General features: G+C 40.2%; 1 protein-coding gene across 1 annotated transcript in view; it reads right to left on the reverse strand.

The window, feature by feature from the left end:
• Nucleotides 1–17,561, reverse strand: part of STK38L (serine/threonine kinase 38 like) — a 55,334-nt gene extending 37,773 nt beyond the window's left edge. Inside the window, exon 1 of the mRNA XM_042469116.1 lies at nucleotides 17,418–17,561. The gene's annotated coding sequence lies outside the window, so the exon portion shown is untranslated. The remainder of the gene's footprint in view (nucleotides 1–17,417) is intronic.
• Nucleotides 17,562–17,795: the final 234 nt, after the last annotated feature.

Below are 17,795 nucleotides of genomic sequence, written 5' to 3' on the forward strand. Positions count from 1 at the left end.
TCTGAAGTGAAAAGGCACTGGAGAAGTCGCTCACTCTCAGTATAAACCACAGACAACTGCCCAGAGGGATACAAATATAAAATCAGAAATAGATTCAAATGCCAATAAAGCTATGAAGTTCATTAGGGCCACTCACAGGGTGATTGGGATAAGAACGAAGATATACACTTCTCTGAGATCCATGAAGGAATGGCGGAATAAAAATGATAAGCACAATTTACAGCGCTGCATAAAGAAAGGTTAATAATAATAATAATAATAATAATAATAATAATAACTGAGAATCCAACAGAAAGCCACAAGTAAATCACATTCACTCATAATCCTAAACTACTGTTGCAGTCCAATGAACACTGGCTCGACAGCTGCCTCAAATACATAATATTTTAACTTCAAAACGTAATGGTAGCAAAAAAAGAATGACAGATGGATTCCTTTTGAACAGCTTTCCCAGGGAACAACCTGGCATTCATAAACCCATGGGACTAACTGTATGTTAAGGATTGTTCCAAAAGAAAATGTTAGCTTGGCTTTGTTTTGGACAAATGAGCCTTGTTTTAAGAAAACAACAACAACAATCACCTCTTTTTAAGATTAGGATGCAACTAGTAAAAATGGTAGCAGCTACCATTCTAAATACAAGAACGTTCATACAAGAATAAAAGATATCCGTCCCAGCATAACATCTTTGTTAAATGTCCAACACAGCTATTTCTGCATGTTTTCAACGCTCATAGAGTTTATCAGATATAAAAAGAGTTTTAACAATATTCTTGCCAATTCATTAGTTCTACGTGCTTTATTTTAGTTTGGTGGTTTATGAATAACCACCAGGCTGAAGTGTGTTAAGAGACAGTAATCTGGGGATATGAAATTACGCAAACAAGCCCTGGAAGTTGTTGAAGTCAAATGACACCTGAGAAAGGCACAGATATTAAATTCACTGAAATATTAATATCATACCATTTTCTCCTTCAAAAACCACTGGACAAATAAAATGTGCACAATTCAAAAGAAATTTTAGAAAATGCCAACCTCTACTTAATTTTTGTCCTTGGATGAAGCAGGTGCTCCGTATTATCCGCAGCAGAATAAAAACTATGAATGAAAACCAAATGTGGGCTTGAACAGCAATGGTAGTGAATAAAACAAGAATGGTTTGATTATATATGAGTTTATCTTGCAAGTCAGGTCCTTTCCTGACAACATGGTTAACACCCTTGAATACAAGGAAACTGCACCCAAACTACCAGTTCAGTTGCTCCAGACAGAAGCGTCACCATCTATCCAAGATAAATATGGAATTTATTTATTACAGTCTTATTACTATGCAATATCCTGGCAAGATCATTTTATGACTAAAGGGCGGGAAAGAAGTGCCTTAAAATAACCTTTCCAGTAAAAGCAAGCCCTGCCTTGGCTGCCAAAACAACTTCAGAAAACCCACAGGTGTAAAACTGACCAAAGGAATCACACCATGAAACTAAAATCAGTCATCTCAGTTTAGGGAGTTGGTGCAGAGGAAGGAAGGATAATGATAGGAAGAACAGCAGAATACTTGCACTGTCTCAAAAGCAGCATACAGACATTAGCTCACAACACAGAAAAGTATCTCAGGGGAGGAATAGACCACCGTGAAAGGGCAGCTTCAAGCACTACTTGTGAAAGCCAGATTTGGGCCACAGCAACTGCATGGCATGGCCATCATCAGTTTTTTTTGTCAATCCAAAAAGAAGTGGCAAAATGCAGCTCCTTTTTGAGCTGGCAAAAAGCCACCTTTTCTCACGTCACCATGGCTTTAGAGTACTCCAGCAGTGTGTAAATACCACGCCACCAGAGCACTATGAAGCTGGCCCATGTGTGGGTGGGCAGGCAGTTTGATGCTGGCTTCCATGTAGCTTCAGAGAGTGCAGCTTCAAAACATCACACTCTGAGGCTGACCAGAAGCCGTCGCAAAGGGGCGGTTTGTTTCGCCCCTCACAAGACTTTTCATTTTTGTCCTAAAGCCCCTGACCTCTGAGATGACATGCAAGTGTACCGGCATGCTAAGCCATTGTGTGACAATGTGAGGCAATCAGACCTGTGATTTTACTTATGTGTCTTATGCTCTAAAGTTTGATTGCCTCAGTATTGTCTCTTCAGGACACTTAAAGGCACTCTAGGACCTTCAGCATCTTCAAGGCCATGGCTGGAAAAAGTCACCAGCAGCCACTGTTGCCACATCCTGCCCTAGATCCAATGTAAAACAAGAACATTTTCATTCAGGAAATAATTTCTTCAAAGTACACTTTCAAGAAAAAGCTGCTCTGACCTCAGAGTAAGCCAGTGTCAACAGCCAGGCATTTTTTAAAAAAGCCTTCAGTGACAGATAAGCATTTTTAAAAACTGTGTTAATACAAGTAGAGCACATCTGTGGATTAAAAGGAATAATTTCCACCAAAATGAACAGACAGTTTCCACTTGCCACTTCGTACATGATCATTTGATGACCAACAATAGAATAACAAGAGCAGACACCAAAGGTTGGGTTATATAAGGCCACTTTATTTGACCTATATCCTATTTAAGCTAATTGAACTTGAAAGGAACAAGCAGTAAGGGGGGGGGGACCCAAAGCAGCTCCAGCTGAGGCCAAGACCATCTTTTCAGTCTTCCTTTGGGGGAGACACCTGAGCCCAGAGGGCAATTCAATTGTTGTGTTGCTCCCCGGTCAGCCACTTACTGGAAGGTAAACCCAGGGTACTACCACCCAAATCACAGGATCTTATAAGTGAGAGCACAACCCCCAGGTCAGCCTCAAGGGTAGACTCCTTCTCCATCTCCCAGGACCTGTAGAGGTTGTTCCAGAGCCCTACCCTTCACCAAAAGGGTGCCAAGGTGTACAATGAACCCAGTTAAGGGGAAAAAATTACTACCCAGCATCAAAGTGACCATTAAACTCACACTGTACTGAGGACTGGAGGGTAAGCTGCAATGATCAAAAGAGAATATGAGGGATAGGAAGGCCTTAAATAGATGACCACCCTGCTCCCATCAAGTGCTGCATTCAGGCACCCTGTGTCCCATGTGAAGACTCATTGTCTCTGACCGTGGAGGTCATCAAAAGAGTACCCTCCTCTGTAGTGTCTATCACCACACTTGCAAATATACAAGTGCACTTTTATATTATATATTAGGTGGTTAGGGCAAAACCACACATTTGGCCTATGCACAACTCTCAATATTTCTTTTTCCCCACTGAAAACCTGGAGGAAGGAGAGTCCAATCCTATATGGAATTCCCTCTCTAAGCAAGCTTATACCTTTTCAGTTGGGGTCTATTTCATCTTATGGGAAGTCAGAAGGGTCAGTTGGGAGATGGCTATTTCAGCCGAGGCTTTTTTTGCATTAGCAAACCAAAGGCAAAAGTAGTAAAAGACTAATGTTGCACACTATCTCTTTTCTTCAGTTTCTGAAGGTCTATTTTAGTGTGAATTTTAATCTGTTCTGTATTATATATTTTTATTTTGTCAACTGCATTGGCAGACACCACTGGTGGTTTAAGAAGGGCTCATAGCTGAATAATAATAAATATCCCCAGTTACATTACAGTGGTTGTCAACTAGCCACAATTTTAGGGATGTCTTCCCAATGCTTTTTCAGTAACTTGACATTTTATTCCTGAAATTACTGTTTTATTTGCCAAGATTTAAAGCCAGAATAATAAAGCAAGAAGTTTCTTTTAAGGCAATTCTGACGAGGCTGTTAACCTAAATCATTTTCAATTCAAGAATATGGTTGCTTGCTTGGATCCTAGTTACTTAAGGCAGCATTGCTTTTAATTTGTTTATACTCTTCTCATTACAATCAAGCTGCCCCACAATGAATTTCAAGCTGCCCCACAACAAATCACAAACCACACCACATTTTACACAGAAACGCAGGAACACAACATTTAAACATTCTAGGTGTTACACAATGAATACTGAACAACTATAACTAAAACTGTCAAGGTATGAGCATGGCCCTTAATTCCAACACCTTGAAATACATTTATTGATCTACAGCAACTAGCTCTAGCTGCTTAACTGATTAACACACATAAATTCCTATGTGCACCTCAGACAGAAAAATTCCTCCATTAATTAGTTCCACCAATCCCAGTGAGATACACCATCAGTGATTTCACCCTGGTACTTACCATATATCAGGTTAGCATTTGTTACAGTGTCTACCATTCAGATTTAGCTGCTACTCAATCATAGGGCATGGATCAAAAACATAAACTGCTAGCAGCAAAGTTCAAGAAAACCACCTGCATTTAGACAAGGCTAAATGGACAAGAAGGGAACATGGGAACACAGCAAAAGTGGTGCAGGCAGGCATGCAGCTCACCCGTAGATCGAAAAATTTAGGGGGTGTATAATGCAAAAAACTTTTGAGCCACATTGCACCAAACACTACAATTATGTTTCACTCACCGCTATGTGGTTTGAGGCAAGTTAATTCTGCTCCCCTAAAAGAAGGCAGATAAAAACTATATGCAACAGATGTTAAGGAGCCCATTACTTCCCTTAGTAGGCCTAATATTCAACCATTTAAAAACAACAACTCTCCATCCCATTTATTTACTTCTATCATTTCCACAAATACTAGTGACAGGGGCATACACCATTTTTTCTTCCTTGTCCCTCCTCTTCATGGCTCTGTGGGCTCCCTCAAAGAGATTGTTGTGGAGAGAGAAAAACAGAGGATAAGTAGGCATCTACCATGTAAGCCTGAGCTGGTCATTTATCTATGTCTCCACACAGATAAATAATAGACCACCAATTAAGTCCATCATGTACATAGGTTTACCCCAGCTCTTGCGCAAAGTTGTATTAATTTATTTATTTAAAATTATTTATTTATATAAACATAAATTTATATAAAATAATTTGTACTAAATTAATTTGAAAACAGTCAATTTAATTCACAAATAAAGTAATAAATATCCCAAAGAAATGAAACATTAAAACGAGAACGACAAAATGACAGAGTTGGCTCTTCATATCTGTGGGGGTTCTCTTCTGAACCCCAGTCCCCCATTGCCAAATATCACAGACCTCGTCCCATTCTTCTCCATGGCAGCATGCGTATATTGCCTTTGAGAACAGGATGGGGCAGTGGCATCACTAGGGTCGGTGTCACCCGGTACGGGAACACATGGTGTCTCCCCCTAACCTCCTCCCATAACACACCATACAGAATCCTTAGTACAAATGACCTTCCATATCCAGGGATTCTTTATTCATGGATTCAACAAGCCACAGCTTGAAAATATATATTTTTAAAATATATAAATTAAAAAAAGCAATCCTTGATCTTGCTGTTTTATATAAGGGACACAATTTCACTATGCCATTCTATTTAATAGGACTTGAGCATCCACAGATTTTGGTATCAATGGGAGACCCTGGAACCAAGCCCCAGCAGGAAGACTAGAAGCTTGAATCTCATTAAATCCTAATAAAACCAAGATTTTATTCTGAACATGAGAACTAGAACTTAACCCTTCTGTACTAACTTCCTCCAAACATAAAAAATAAAACTTCCTTGCTGTGTGTTCTACTCATTTCCCCCTTCTCCATATTCCTTCCTTCCCAACTATACAGAGTCTTCCTACTTCCACAGCTCCCTCCCAATTCCCAAAAGTAAATAATAAAAATTTAAGGGATTAGCCCTAGTATCCAGGGTGACCAGATGTCCCAACTGCAAAGGAGAATAAAGCACCACAAATTGTTGGACCTTCAAGAAAAATGGTGGACATGACAAAAGAAAAGTTAAAAACACTAATTTAAATGTAAATGCCTGCTTCTTAGTCCTGCTCCAAATGGAGGACATTTTGGAATTTCTCCTGTATAAGTTTATCCTCTGTATCCACACATTCTGCATCTCTGTAAGTCATGAGAGGTGCTTTTCAAGGAACGCAAAGATCTTAATTGATTTGCTTATATGCAATTTAAAGAGAGATTTAATCAGGATAAGAGATGTAGCCACAGAGGTCGGAGGAAAGGAGTTCTTAGAATTGTGTAAAAATGATGATCATGTAAATTTAAAAGTCTATAAATACCTTTTGAAAACTAGAGACAGAAGATGAACCTGTAAAACATTATTTGATAAAGTTGGTCAAAAATTTTGAGCATAATGTTCAAATTGGTGTAAAAGGGGGAGGGGAATGTGCCCTAAAAGCATAAAACTTGCTTTGTGCAGTAATTTGAAAAAAACAAACAAACATGCAAAGATAGTATTTTACTCCAAATAAGCTGTCGGGTTGTACTGGATGGCCCTTGCGGTCTCTTCCAACTCTATAATTCTATGACTGCCAAAATAAAGCTGCTTTGGGTCTCTTTGGAGGTACAGTATGCTATTTAAATGATGCATGGGTTCTAAGAGTCCGGAGGTCGCACCAAAGCCACACTCCATTCCTAAGCACTGGAGTCCAGCTTTGGTGCAGCTTCCAGATTCTTAGGATGCATGCATCATTTAAACAGCATACCTCCAAAGAGCCCTGAAGCAGCTTTATTTTGGCAGTCTATAACAGGGCTATGATTCTAAGTATGCTTCACATTAGTGTTGTTAATATAAGGAGGCTTCCTTTTTCATATATGCTTGACTTGTAATAAAGTGATATGTCATTGGTCTATAATGTATATATTAATTTTAAAAAATTAAAGTTAGATTTTGCTGTGCTACCCTAAATGTTTTTGCTGGGTGTTATGGATAAACAACTGGATGATAAATATGAGTCAGGCATGCCTGCCTTCTATCACTCTGCTTGTTCAACTTGTATGCAGAAAACAGAATATGAAGAGCAGGCTTAGATGCAGAAGGAGGAGTAGTGAAGGTAGGAGGAAGGAATATCAACAATGTAAGATATGCAGATGACACCATATTACAAGCAGAAAACATCATACACATGGAACACCAAGGAAGGCGAAGGAAGAAAATGCAAAGGCAGGCTTGCTGCTGAATATAAACAAAACAACAACAACAAATCACCACAGAAAACCTACATAAAGTCAGCCCTCAATGAGCGAATCAAAAGAGTTGGAGATTTCTCATACCTTGGATCAAACATTGATCAGAATGTCCTCAAGGTACAGGAAGAAGACTAGGAATGGGAAGGACAGTGATGAAAGAACTATGATATTCAGTTGAGCACTAACATTAGAATCATCTAAGCCATGGTATTCATCATTATTATGTATGGATATGGATGTGAGAGCTGGACAGTGAAAAAAGTGGATAAAAAGAAAACTCATTTCAGATTTGGTGCTGGAGAAGAGCATAGAGGATACCATGGGCAGTCCAAAAGACAAACAAATGGATCCTTGAACAGATCAAGTCTGAAATATCTACCCCTAGAAGCAAGATGATGAAATTAAAGCTGTCATACTTTGGCCATATCATGAGAAGGCATGAAACTGTCTTGTTCCAAATACAAAAGATCATCACGAAACAACCATCTCTGATTTTTAACCTATTCTTTCCTTTAAAAAAAGGAAAAGTCTCTGCTTATATTTGTACCAAACTTGCAGAAAAACTTTCAAAAACAATTATTTTTAAATTCAGTATAAAAAATTGGAAAGAGCAGTCAATTTATTTTCCTCTCCTGAAGTCATATTTTAGTGAACAGCTGTTTTATCATAGTTCACTTCAAACCCAGAACATGCCCCAACCCAAATACCTTATTTTCTTCCTAACAGTAACTGAGTCCAATGAATTTTGTATCATTATCACAAGATCATCCACATAAGCTCTTCATTTATACTCTTCTTTTTTATTTTTATCCAATGGATTCTGTAATATTGTCTAATATTTCTCAATAAATTATAAAACACCAGAATAAAAAGCAAAGGTGAAAGGGGGTATCCTTGCCTGGCTCCCCTTTGTATCTCAATCAATGTTGTGTTATTGTCAATTACCAAAATCTGGGGGTTTTGTCAGAATATATTGTCTTTATATGGCACATAATATTTTCTCCAAAGCCCATTTTCTCTAATCCTTGAAAATAAGTAATTCAAGGAAATATTATCCAAGGCTTTCTAAAAAGATTAAAGCAGCCTTTTTGTCATTATGATATTACAAATATTTGATATTCATTACTCCTTACATTTTTTGGCGGACTCCATTCTGGTCCTTGATGGATATATTTCCTCAGGATGTTTGCCCAAATATTAAGAAATATCTTATAGGCCCAAAACAGATTGGCAGGAAAGAGTGGCTTTCAACCGCTTTGGGGGCAGGGTGTGTAGATGATGTACATGTCTGCAGTGGCTGGAAGCCATGCCCAGCCTAGGCTGCCTACGCCGGCCCAAAGCAGACAAGAAAAGCAGGGGGGAAAGCTGCTCCTTGCTAGCAGTCAGTTCAGGACCATGGCAACAGCTAGCTTTGGGATCTCAGCATCTGGTCACCATGGTGCTGCACCAATTGAGTGGGGGGTCACTCATAGCTGGAGAGGCTACAAGCCACTCCAATCCGCCCATCTGCTTGACTCCATAGTCATTGTTTAATAATGAAATAGGTATGTAATTCTTTGTTAATGTCTCACCTGCGTATTCTTTATGTAATATAGGCATTTCTCTAAGAATCTGGTCCTGGTCTTTTTCCTAATACTCCATTACACCTCATACGGAGCGTTTGAAGTAACTCATCTTCAAATTTCTTACAATATACTGCCAATGGTCCATCTGGACTTGGAACTTTTTCAACTTTAATCTTTTTAATTGCGTTAACAAGCTCCATAGTTGTCATGGGTCCATTCAAACTTTGCTTTTGTTCCAAATAATGTTTATCTAATTGAGTACATCCAAAAAGTCTTCCATATCTGAGACTTTCTCTTCTCATATAAAAATCTTGGTAATATTTTCCAAAGGCTTTTAGTAGTTTCATACTGTCTGTTACAAACTGCTCTTTGTAATAAATTTCCTTGTCCTTCCTTGTCTCAACTTATTGAGAGCCACTTCCCAGGTTTCTTTGCAAATCTGAAATTCTTTTGTTTAAGTTTGGCATTCATTTTTTGAACTGTGAACAGTGCAAACTGTTGTTGAAGTAGCTTAAAGCTTTGTTAAACTTCAATAAAAAAATTTTCCTTCAATTTCATTTCTAGATGCTGTATCTCCTCGAACAGTTTACCATATTTTATAAATGATCTTCTCATATAAGCTTTGCCTGCATCCCAAAACTGTATTAAATATAGTGTTACTGCAATGTGCAACTTTTGACTTACAAAGCGTGATACACAGTATTTATGTTTCTTCTCCAAAGGATTTGGTTAAAGATTATGTGTGTTCTGTTGATTTATGGGGATTTTAATAGGGTTTTCATAGGTCAAGAATACTCAGAGGTGGTTTTGCTATTTCCCTCCTCTGAAATATAGCCTACAGAACCTGGTATTTGATGGTCTCCCATCCAAGTACTAACCAGAGCTGACCCTGCTTAGCTTCCAGGATCAGATGGGATCTGGTGTCTTTAGGGTCCTTCTCTGTCTGCTAATCATGGTCAAGAGATTGCCAATGTTAGATTTACCTTTAGTATGATCATTTTTATTCCCATTGTTATAAACTAAGGCCCTGAGATGTTCAATCTTGGAAGGACATCCCAATGAACTACTGATAAAGGAGAACTCTATATATTGGACCACAATGTTTCTCACTGGTCAGTTCATTGCACCCCAAAACAACCTGATTCACCAGGAGATTCTCTTTTATAGAACAGCCTTCTCCAACCTAGTACCCTACAGAAGTGTAGGACTACGACCCATCAACCCAACCAAAGGCCATAATTTATGGTCATGATGAGATCTGTAGCCTAACACATTGAAGGAGGGGGAAGTGTGAGCTTGAGGAAGGCTACTCTAGATTATAAGAAAAAAATGTGTTTTCAGTATTTATTAGGCTGCAATCCTAGCCAAACTGGTTAAAATGACTCTGAAAAAAAAAGCCTGAACATGTTTTTCAGGCCAGTGTTTGAGCCACTACCAATGGAATTTCAGTCTTGGAGCATCATTCAAGCTTTTGGTGCATGCCAGTAATTGTGCTTGTGTAACCAACCGTGGCACCAGATGGCTATGCACATCCCATATGCATCAAAAGACATAACCAGATGGCAAGTGGGTCATCATGATGATAGATAGCATCATGCAGATGTCCATTCAGTAACACAGTATACATGGACATCCCTTGTGATATCAGGGTATATGTTTGGAGATTGGCTGCAAATTCATTTCAACCCCAAAGTCCCACTATGCACAGGAGTATAAGTTCACCTGGACCCATATGACCACACAGTCAACATTTCAAGGCCAACCCACCTCCTATATTGGCCACTCTGCTTTTTAAGATCAGGAGTGTACTTGCTCCAGCTGCAGTATATTTACAGATGCAGTATTTGTACAAAGTACAAGAAGGCCTAGATATTTGACAGAGCCTTCTAAGTGTCTGCAGCACCATGCTTTAGTTTTGCATTTGCAATGAATGCTATTCTTTCTTTTTTGAAAACAAAATGCAACGGCAGCACTTTAGCTGAAAGCCAGGTGAGTGCATAATTTGAGAGCATTTGCTTTCACTTTGATATACCTACAACCAACAGTTCTTTTTAAACTCCATTTTACAGTTTCTGTAATACTGTGAACTATTCTGAAGATGTGTCACAGATAGCTAAATGACCATGTTTCATAGACACTTAATGGATTTCTCTTCCCAACTCAGAACACAGCAACACCTTCCATGCAGGGAGTCCAACACCCCAAGTACCTCATATATAGGTTGTTGTTGTGTGCCTTCAAGTTGTTTTCAACTTGTGGCAACCTACAGCGAACCTATCACAGGGCTTTCTTGGCAAGATTTGTTCAGAGAGGGTTTGCCTTTGCCTTCATCTAAGCTGAGAGAGTGTGACTAGCCCAAGGTTACCCAAGGTTTTCCATAGCTGAGCAAAGAATCAAACCCTGGTCTCCAACGTCAACCACTACATCATGCTCATTCTCTTCATATATAGGTACCACTTCAGTATTGCATTAGCCAGGAATATCACTATCTATACATTTCAAACTTTATAATCATGGACTTAGTATTCTGGACAGAAATATGGCATACAGTTGTTAGTAACTATATTCCAAATATAAGAAATTGAACGAGTAAAGTCTCTGAGGTACTCTGCTTGCTTGACTGCTTTTTGTTTTCAGTTACTCTCACAAAAAAGTGCCCTTTTGTTTGCTTGCTTCTGCAAATGGGAGGACACCACAACTGCCAAAAGGCATTCAGATGCCATGGATACACATATTTGCTTAGTTGGGTCAGACCATCTAAATTGATACTCTCCCCCTGGGAAAGGCCAACCCTCCCCACACACTTCACACTGAGGCCAAAATGTAAAGAACTGAAATGCAGGTGGCAGTGACTGCCAGTCATGACCCAGGTCTTTGTTATTTTCTCCTCAAACAATCTGATTTTTAACAGGGTCTTGGATCTTAACATTTTTATGTACAATCAAGAGATTCCTTTAACATGCATTTAGCATGCTTTTCAGAAAATGTGACAAATGTTTCTTAGGCAATTCAACTTTAGTGGTATAGTATGTTTACAGAACTCATACTCTGATGAATGCAGTAATGCAATTACGTCTGATACCAGATCTTTTAATGTATAAACTAAATGAACAGGGAGTGAGAGATGATTAAATAATTTTGTTTTCAATAGGAAGTTTGATTTGTGCCAGTCATCATTATCCAAGATATGAAAAGCCTTCACAAGATCAACAAAGCTGAGCAATTTACTACATAATACCAGTTTACTCTTTACATCTGAGTGATGAATATTGCATTTAAAGTCATTCCTTTCATTGTCCTAACAGATGAGCTTGCTGCAGATCTCTCAGGATATACTTTCAGATTAAGCTGTTTCACGTTTTTAATTCCTCTCTTTGCATTTGAGAGAATATAAAAACATGCCCATTAACAGGATAAAACAGAGGGGGATGAGTTGGGGGATAAAATCTCACACATTCACTTACACACACACAAGCATATAAACACGCAATAGCCAACTTCAGTATTATAGGTCAAGTAAAGCCAGATCACAAGCTTTATGTATGGCTCTGAAAAGGCTTGAAACTTCCTTACAAAGCTAAATTTAAGATGATGTAAAGAGCCAAATCAGAACGTTTAACCTACAGCAGAGATAGGCAAACTAAAAATCTGCAAGCTGGATCTGGACACAAAATAATGTTATCTGGCTGCCAAAAGCAGCAGGAACCACTACTGCTGCCATCCATAGTTTGACTTACACTGAATCCATTTTGAGTTTAGCATGAAGTACCTGAGCATATGCATCACATAACTTTCAACTTCTCACTGACAAAGGATGTTGACTTACTAACAAGGCTGATCACACATCTGCTCCCAGGCAACTCCTTCTACAGCAGTGGTTCCCAACCTGTGGGTCGGGACCCCTTTCAGGGTAGAACGACCCTTTCACAGGGGCCACCTAAGACCATTTGAAAACACATATTTGCATATAGCAATGAAAATAATTGTATGGTTGGGGGTTGCCACAACATGAGGAACTGTAGTAAAGGGTCACAGCATTAGAAAGGTTGGGAACCACTGTTCTACAGGCAAGAGTAACCACTGAGGATACAAAAACTGGCAATTCCTAATCTAGAAGAAAGGGGGACAAAACAGTTACTATGAGCACACTACAATGACATTCCCCACCCCTCAGGAAGTACAACATCACATTTTCACTCCCTCCTGGACAGACAGAACAGAAAGTAAGTGGCCCTAAATGACAGAGATGCTGAATATTTGAAAACAGCAAAGCACCTTAAGAAAAAGGAAGAATCTCATCCTTTCAAAAACAGCATGAAGAGAGTCGAAGCAACTTCTGTTGGAAGTCTTTTATGAATGCACTGCCTAATGCCAAAGGTTTTTACTGATTTCATTCCAGTAACAATTGTACATGTACAATGATCTTCATTGGATGTTTATTCCTGAAAGAGGGTGGTTGAACCTGTGCTTCAGGATTCATACCCATTTCACAAAACCGACTCATGGAGAAAAAAAAACTTCTCTCACTATCTTGAGATTTGATGGCTTAGTTAACACTAAAATATTATCAGATATCTTTATGGAGGAGAGTTCTGTTTCTGGTGATTTGCCACAAAAGCAAAATGCAATCCCACTATGCTTCAAAATAGTAACTGCAAGAGAGCTAGTGACTGTTAGTTTCATCCTTGCTTCCCAGATTCATTTACAGTCAAAAAACAGATGCCAGAATAGATTCAGAAGAGCTGCTGCTATTACATATATCTTTTAAACGAATGAATATTACTGGACTACATTGTTGTTGTTTTTCCAATTTACCTTACTACATAATGCAAAGATCTTTGGTTTGAAAGCTCATGGAAGTCAGTAAGACGCCACTGTTTCTGGACTGGTTTCCAAAACTGTACAGTAATTGGAAGATAAGATGTCCTGATATTTGATTTACAGTAATAATATCCTTTCTACTATAGAAAGCAGGTGTTTTAGGGAAATTCATGAACACATCAAACGCCAGCATCAAAAGCAGAGTCTCACATTATCAAAGTGATCTCATTAAAAACATTACACGGTAAACACACCACTATGACTGCATGCCATGCGCAAGTACAAAGCCCCTTACAGCAATGTTTTCATATTTAACTAGTCTCCACCAAGTTCACTGACAGGTTAATGAATACTACAATAGATGTGCAACAGGTGCAAACGCTTTTAATGAAATTCATATTTACAGTTTTCTTCATGTCTCAGCAAAAACCAACACATATCACGCTCTATGTCAGTGGTTCCCAACCTTCCTAATGCCACGACCCTTTAATACAGTTCCTCATGTTGTGGTGACCCAAACCCATGGAATTATTTTCGTTGCTACTTCATAACTGTAATTCAATAGGTGTTTTCCAATGGTCTTAGGCGACCCCCATGAAAGGGAAAGGGGTCCCAACCCACAGGTTGGGAACCACTGCTCTATATCCACCAGCAACCTGTATGCTATACAATCTATGCAGAAGTTCAAACATCCTGATTCTAACTACAGAAAGTGACTTTCTGCAGTCTGCATCACGGCAGGACAGCTGGGATAAAAACAAACAACCCAATATAGCAAACTACACCTTTATATGGAACAAATACAAAAGGGAGTATGAGTTCAGCACATGCTTTACAACAATGGAGTATCTGGGTTCAATGGGTTCAGAGCATTTAAAAATTAACTCTCAAGAAAACAAACCAACTCATTTGTTTCCATGTGTCTTTTTGTTAAATATATGCATCTGAAGGGTTCATCCTAAAGGAACAGGTGGCTTTACTTTTTCAAAGTATGAGTTCAACAGCATGACCAAAAACATGCTATTTTTATGCACTCTTAACCCTCACTCAACTGAAACCGATTGGCAATGCACACATTTGGCGATCAAACTGCAGAGTGAATCAAGAAGCCAGTTTAACCACTCCATTGACTTTGAAAGACCTCCACATTGTCAAGTTTGCTGCCTTATCCTTTAAAATAAGGCTCGCTATTTCAGATTTGGAACTTTAAAGCTGTAAGGAGCACACATTTCTGAAACAGACATTAGATTTGTATCACGTCTGGAAAATATAAAAAGTGTAATGAAAGCTGTAATGAAAGGGAGGCATACACTTGACAAAATGTGTGGGTCACAAAGATACAGTAGGTTTAAAGGAGATGTTGAAGAGTGGGTACTAGGGAGGGGAAATGAGGGCAATTTACATAGGAAAGCTCTCAAAAAGTTTTCAAACTGCCAGACAAAAAAGGCCTAAAAGGATAAATCCTTATTTAGGAATAAATCCCATGGAGCTCAGTGGGGCTTCTTTTCAGTCAAGTGTGCAAAAGACTGGCAGCCCAAAAGATATTTATACCTTCGCTTGTCAGCAGGAAGGCACACCTGCAGAAATGCATTTCAAGACTTCCCACTGGCAAAACTGGGAGTCCTGCGTATTTTGAGACCACAACTTGGTTCGAATGTGCATATCACGCACTTGTAATCCAAAGCAACTGCTTATGCACAGCCATGAGGCTTTGAGGGTGAAAGCGAAGGTGACTTAGCACATGTGCCAAATTAAAAAAGGGGACCTCTGGCTCTCAGTTCAGCAACCACCTTTTTTTTACCAGGGTAGGCAGACTCCAATGATCTCACCCACATTGGGACACAGATGTGTGTAGTAACTCAAAGCTCTCTTCCTTTAACTTCACACTTCTTCAGGTAAGAGAAGGCCCTTCCTAGAGCTTAGACATCCCCCATGCAGGTTGCAGATGGATGGAAGCACCCACATTTCCACCCACTGAGCCTTAGACTTCATTCCTGCACCAAGATGGGAAGCAGTGAGAGAAAGAGGGAGAAAATTGGATGGAAAAATGCAGAGAGCATGGATTCCCTTCCTGATCTGCAGAGAATCCTTCATATTACATGCATATTATACATTATGAAACCCACGGAGTGACCTTGGGCAAGTCATAGTCTCTCAGCCTCAGAGGATGGCAATAGCAAACCCCATCTGAAAGAATCTTGCCATAAAAAACCCATCATAGGTTCCGGGCCATCATAAATCAGAAATGGCTTGAAGGCACACAACAACAACATTATGGCGGGGTACAAGCCATTTGCTCCATGCGGGAGCCGCAGCAGCCAAACTGCGCGACTCCCGCGCGGAGCAAAAAAGCTCCATTTTGGAGCTTCTTCTTGCGGCGCCTCTATGACGTCGCGAGGCGCCTGGCGCGGACTTGCGACGTCATAGGCGCCGCGACACGTCTGGACGCTGTGCGTCCAGTACGTAAAGATGGCGGCGCCCATGTAGAAGGTGCGCCGCCATCTTGTACGTATAGGATACGTACTAGGGTTAGGGGGGTGCGGAAGCACCGCCCCTTCCTAATCCTAGTACGTATCCTATACGTACTACATGGCGGTGTGTATCCCGCCTATATATAGTTTGTGTGTGTGTGTGTGTGTGTGTGTGTAAAATACAGAGAGGGTATCCCTTTCTGCTCTGCAGAGAGGATCTTTCATATCAGATATCATATACTATTATATACATAGAGAGACTGTGTGTTGGAGGTATATATAAACACACACAGAGACATATGCTATATGGGAAGAAGAAGCCCTTTTTGCTCTGCAGAGAGGATCCTTCCCATTATATGCATACTATCATAAATATTAAATACTATACACTATTATATATATATATATATATAGTGTGTAGAGAGAGAGAGTACATATACAATATGAAGGCTCCTCTCTGCAAAGCAAAAAGAGCATCCCCCTCCCTGTATTATTCCATCTAATTTCTCCTCCTTCCTCTCACTGCTGCTTACATTAGACACTATTATACACACAGTGTATTAATATATGTATTAATACAGGGAAGAAGATGCCCTTTTTGCCCTGCAGAGGATCCTTCCCATTATATACTGTACACACTACCTTATATCCTACATACATACATATAGTGTGTGTGTATATGTATACACACACACACACACACACAGTACATATACAATATGAAAGCTCCTCTCTGCAGAGCAAAAAGGGCAGCCCCCTCCCTGTATTATTCCAGCTAATTTCCCCCCTCGCCCTCCTCTCACTGCTTCCCATCTTGGTGCAGGGATGAAGTCTATACTATACATATGTGTGTGTGTAATATATATATACTGTATACACATACATACACACACACATATAGTATAGACTTCATTCCTGCACCAAGATGGGAAGCAGTGAGAGGAATATATACACTTTTGTATATGTTTATATATATGATCTGTTAGTACAAACATACAGTAGTAACAATCATATACTGTATACAAACACTTACACACACACACATAGAGAGAGGGGGGATGTATATATTCCTTTCACTGCTTCCCATTTTGGTGCAGGAATGAAGTCTATACTATACGTGTGTGTACACTCACACACACACGTGTGTGTGTAGGGGATATATGTGTGTGTGTGATATATAGGTGTGTGTATATATATTATATACATGATTTGAGGCTGTTAACATATATACACACACACACACTCTATATGCACACGTATAACATGCACACTCTCCCTCGCTCTTGTCTGGGTCTACTCCCCCTCTTTCCTCTTCTCCTTAGAGAAGCCCCTAGAGAAGCTCTTCTCTCCCTCCTTGCCTTGGGTCTCCTTCCTCCAAGGCCCGGGTGTCTGGAGGCCAGAGAACCAGGAGGGCTTCAGGAGGAGAAGGAGGAGACGACCTCCCTGTCGCTCTCCTTCTCCATCTCTGGAGGCGTGACGGTGCACCAAAGCAGAGTGAGTCCTTCCCTTCCTTCCTCCCTTCCTTTCCCTCCGCCGCCCCGCTTCTTTTGCCCCACTCACTTCAGGGCGCCTCCTCTCCTCCTCCTCCTCCGCCGTCTAATCCGGCTTCCTCCTCCTCTTCTTCTCCGCAGCGCGAGAAGCGTCCGTCCCCTTCCCCTCCGCTGCCTCTAATGGAGGGCGGGCAGACGCAGAGCAGGGCAGACTAGCCAGAGACGTGTTTACTAGCCAAATCTCGCGAGAGGAGGAGGAGGAGGAGGCGGCGCGAGGAAAGGGAGGAGAGATAGAGTGGGGAGGGAGGGAGGGATGCGCCGCATCTGATTGGCTCCTGAGATGAACGTTTTCCAAAGGGGAGGGGCGAGATTGAGGAGGCAGAGGCTCAATCAGAATAAACTCACTCTGGCTCTTCCTCTCAGAGAGTGAGGGGAGCCTTCTCAGTAC

The sequence above is a fragment of the Sceloporus undulatus genome, chromosome 5 (genome assembly GCF_019175285.1).
Source record: "Sceloporus undulatus isolate JIND9_A2432 ecotype Alabama chromosome 5, SceUnd_v1.1, whole genome shotgun sequence".
Taxonomy (NCBI): Eukaryota; Metazoa; Chordata; class Lepidosauria; order Squamata; family Phrynosomatidae; genus Sceloporus; species Sceloporus undulatus.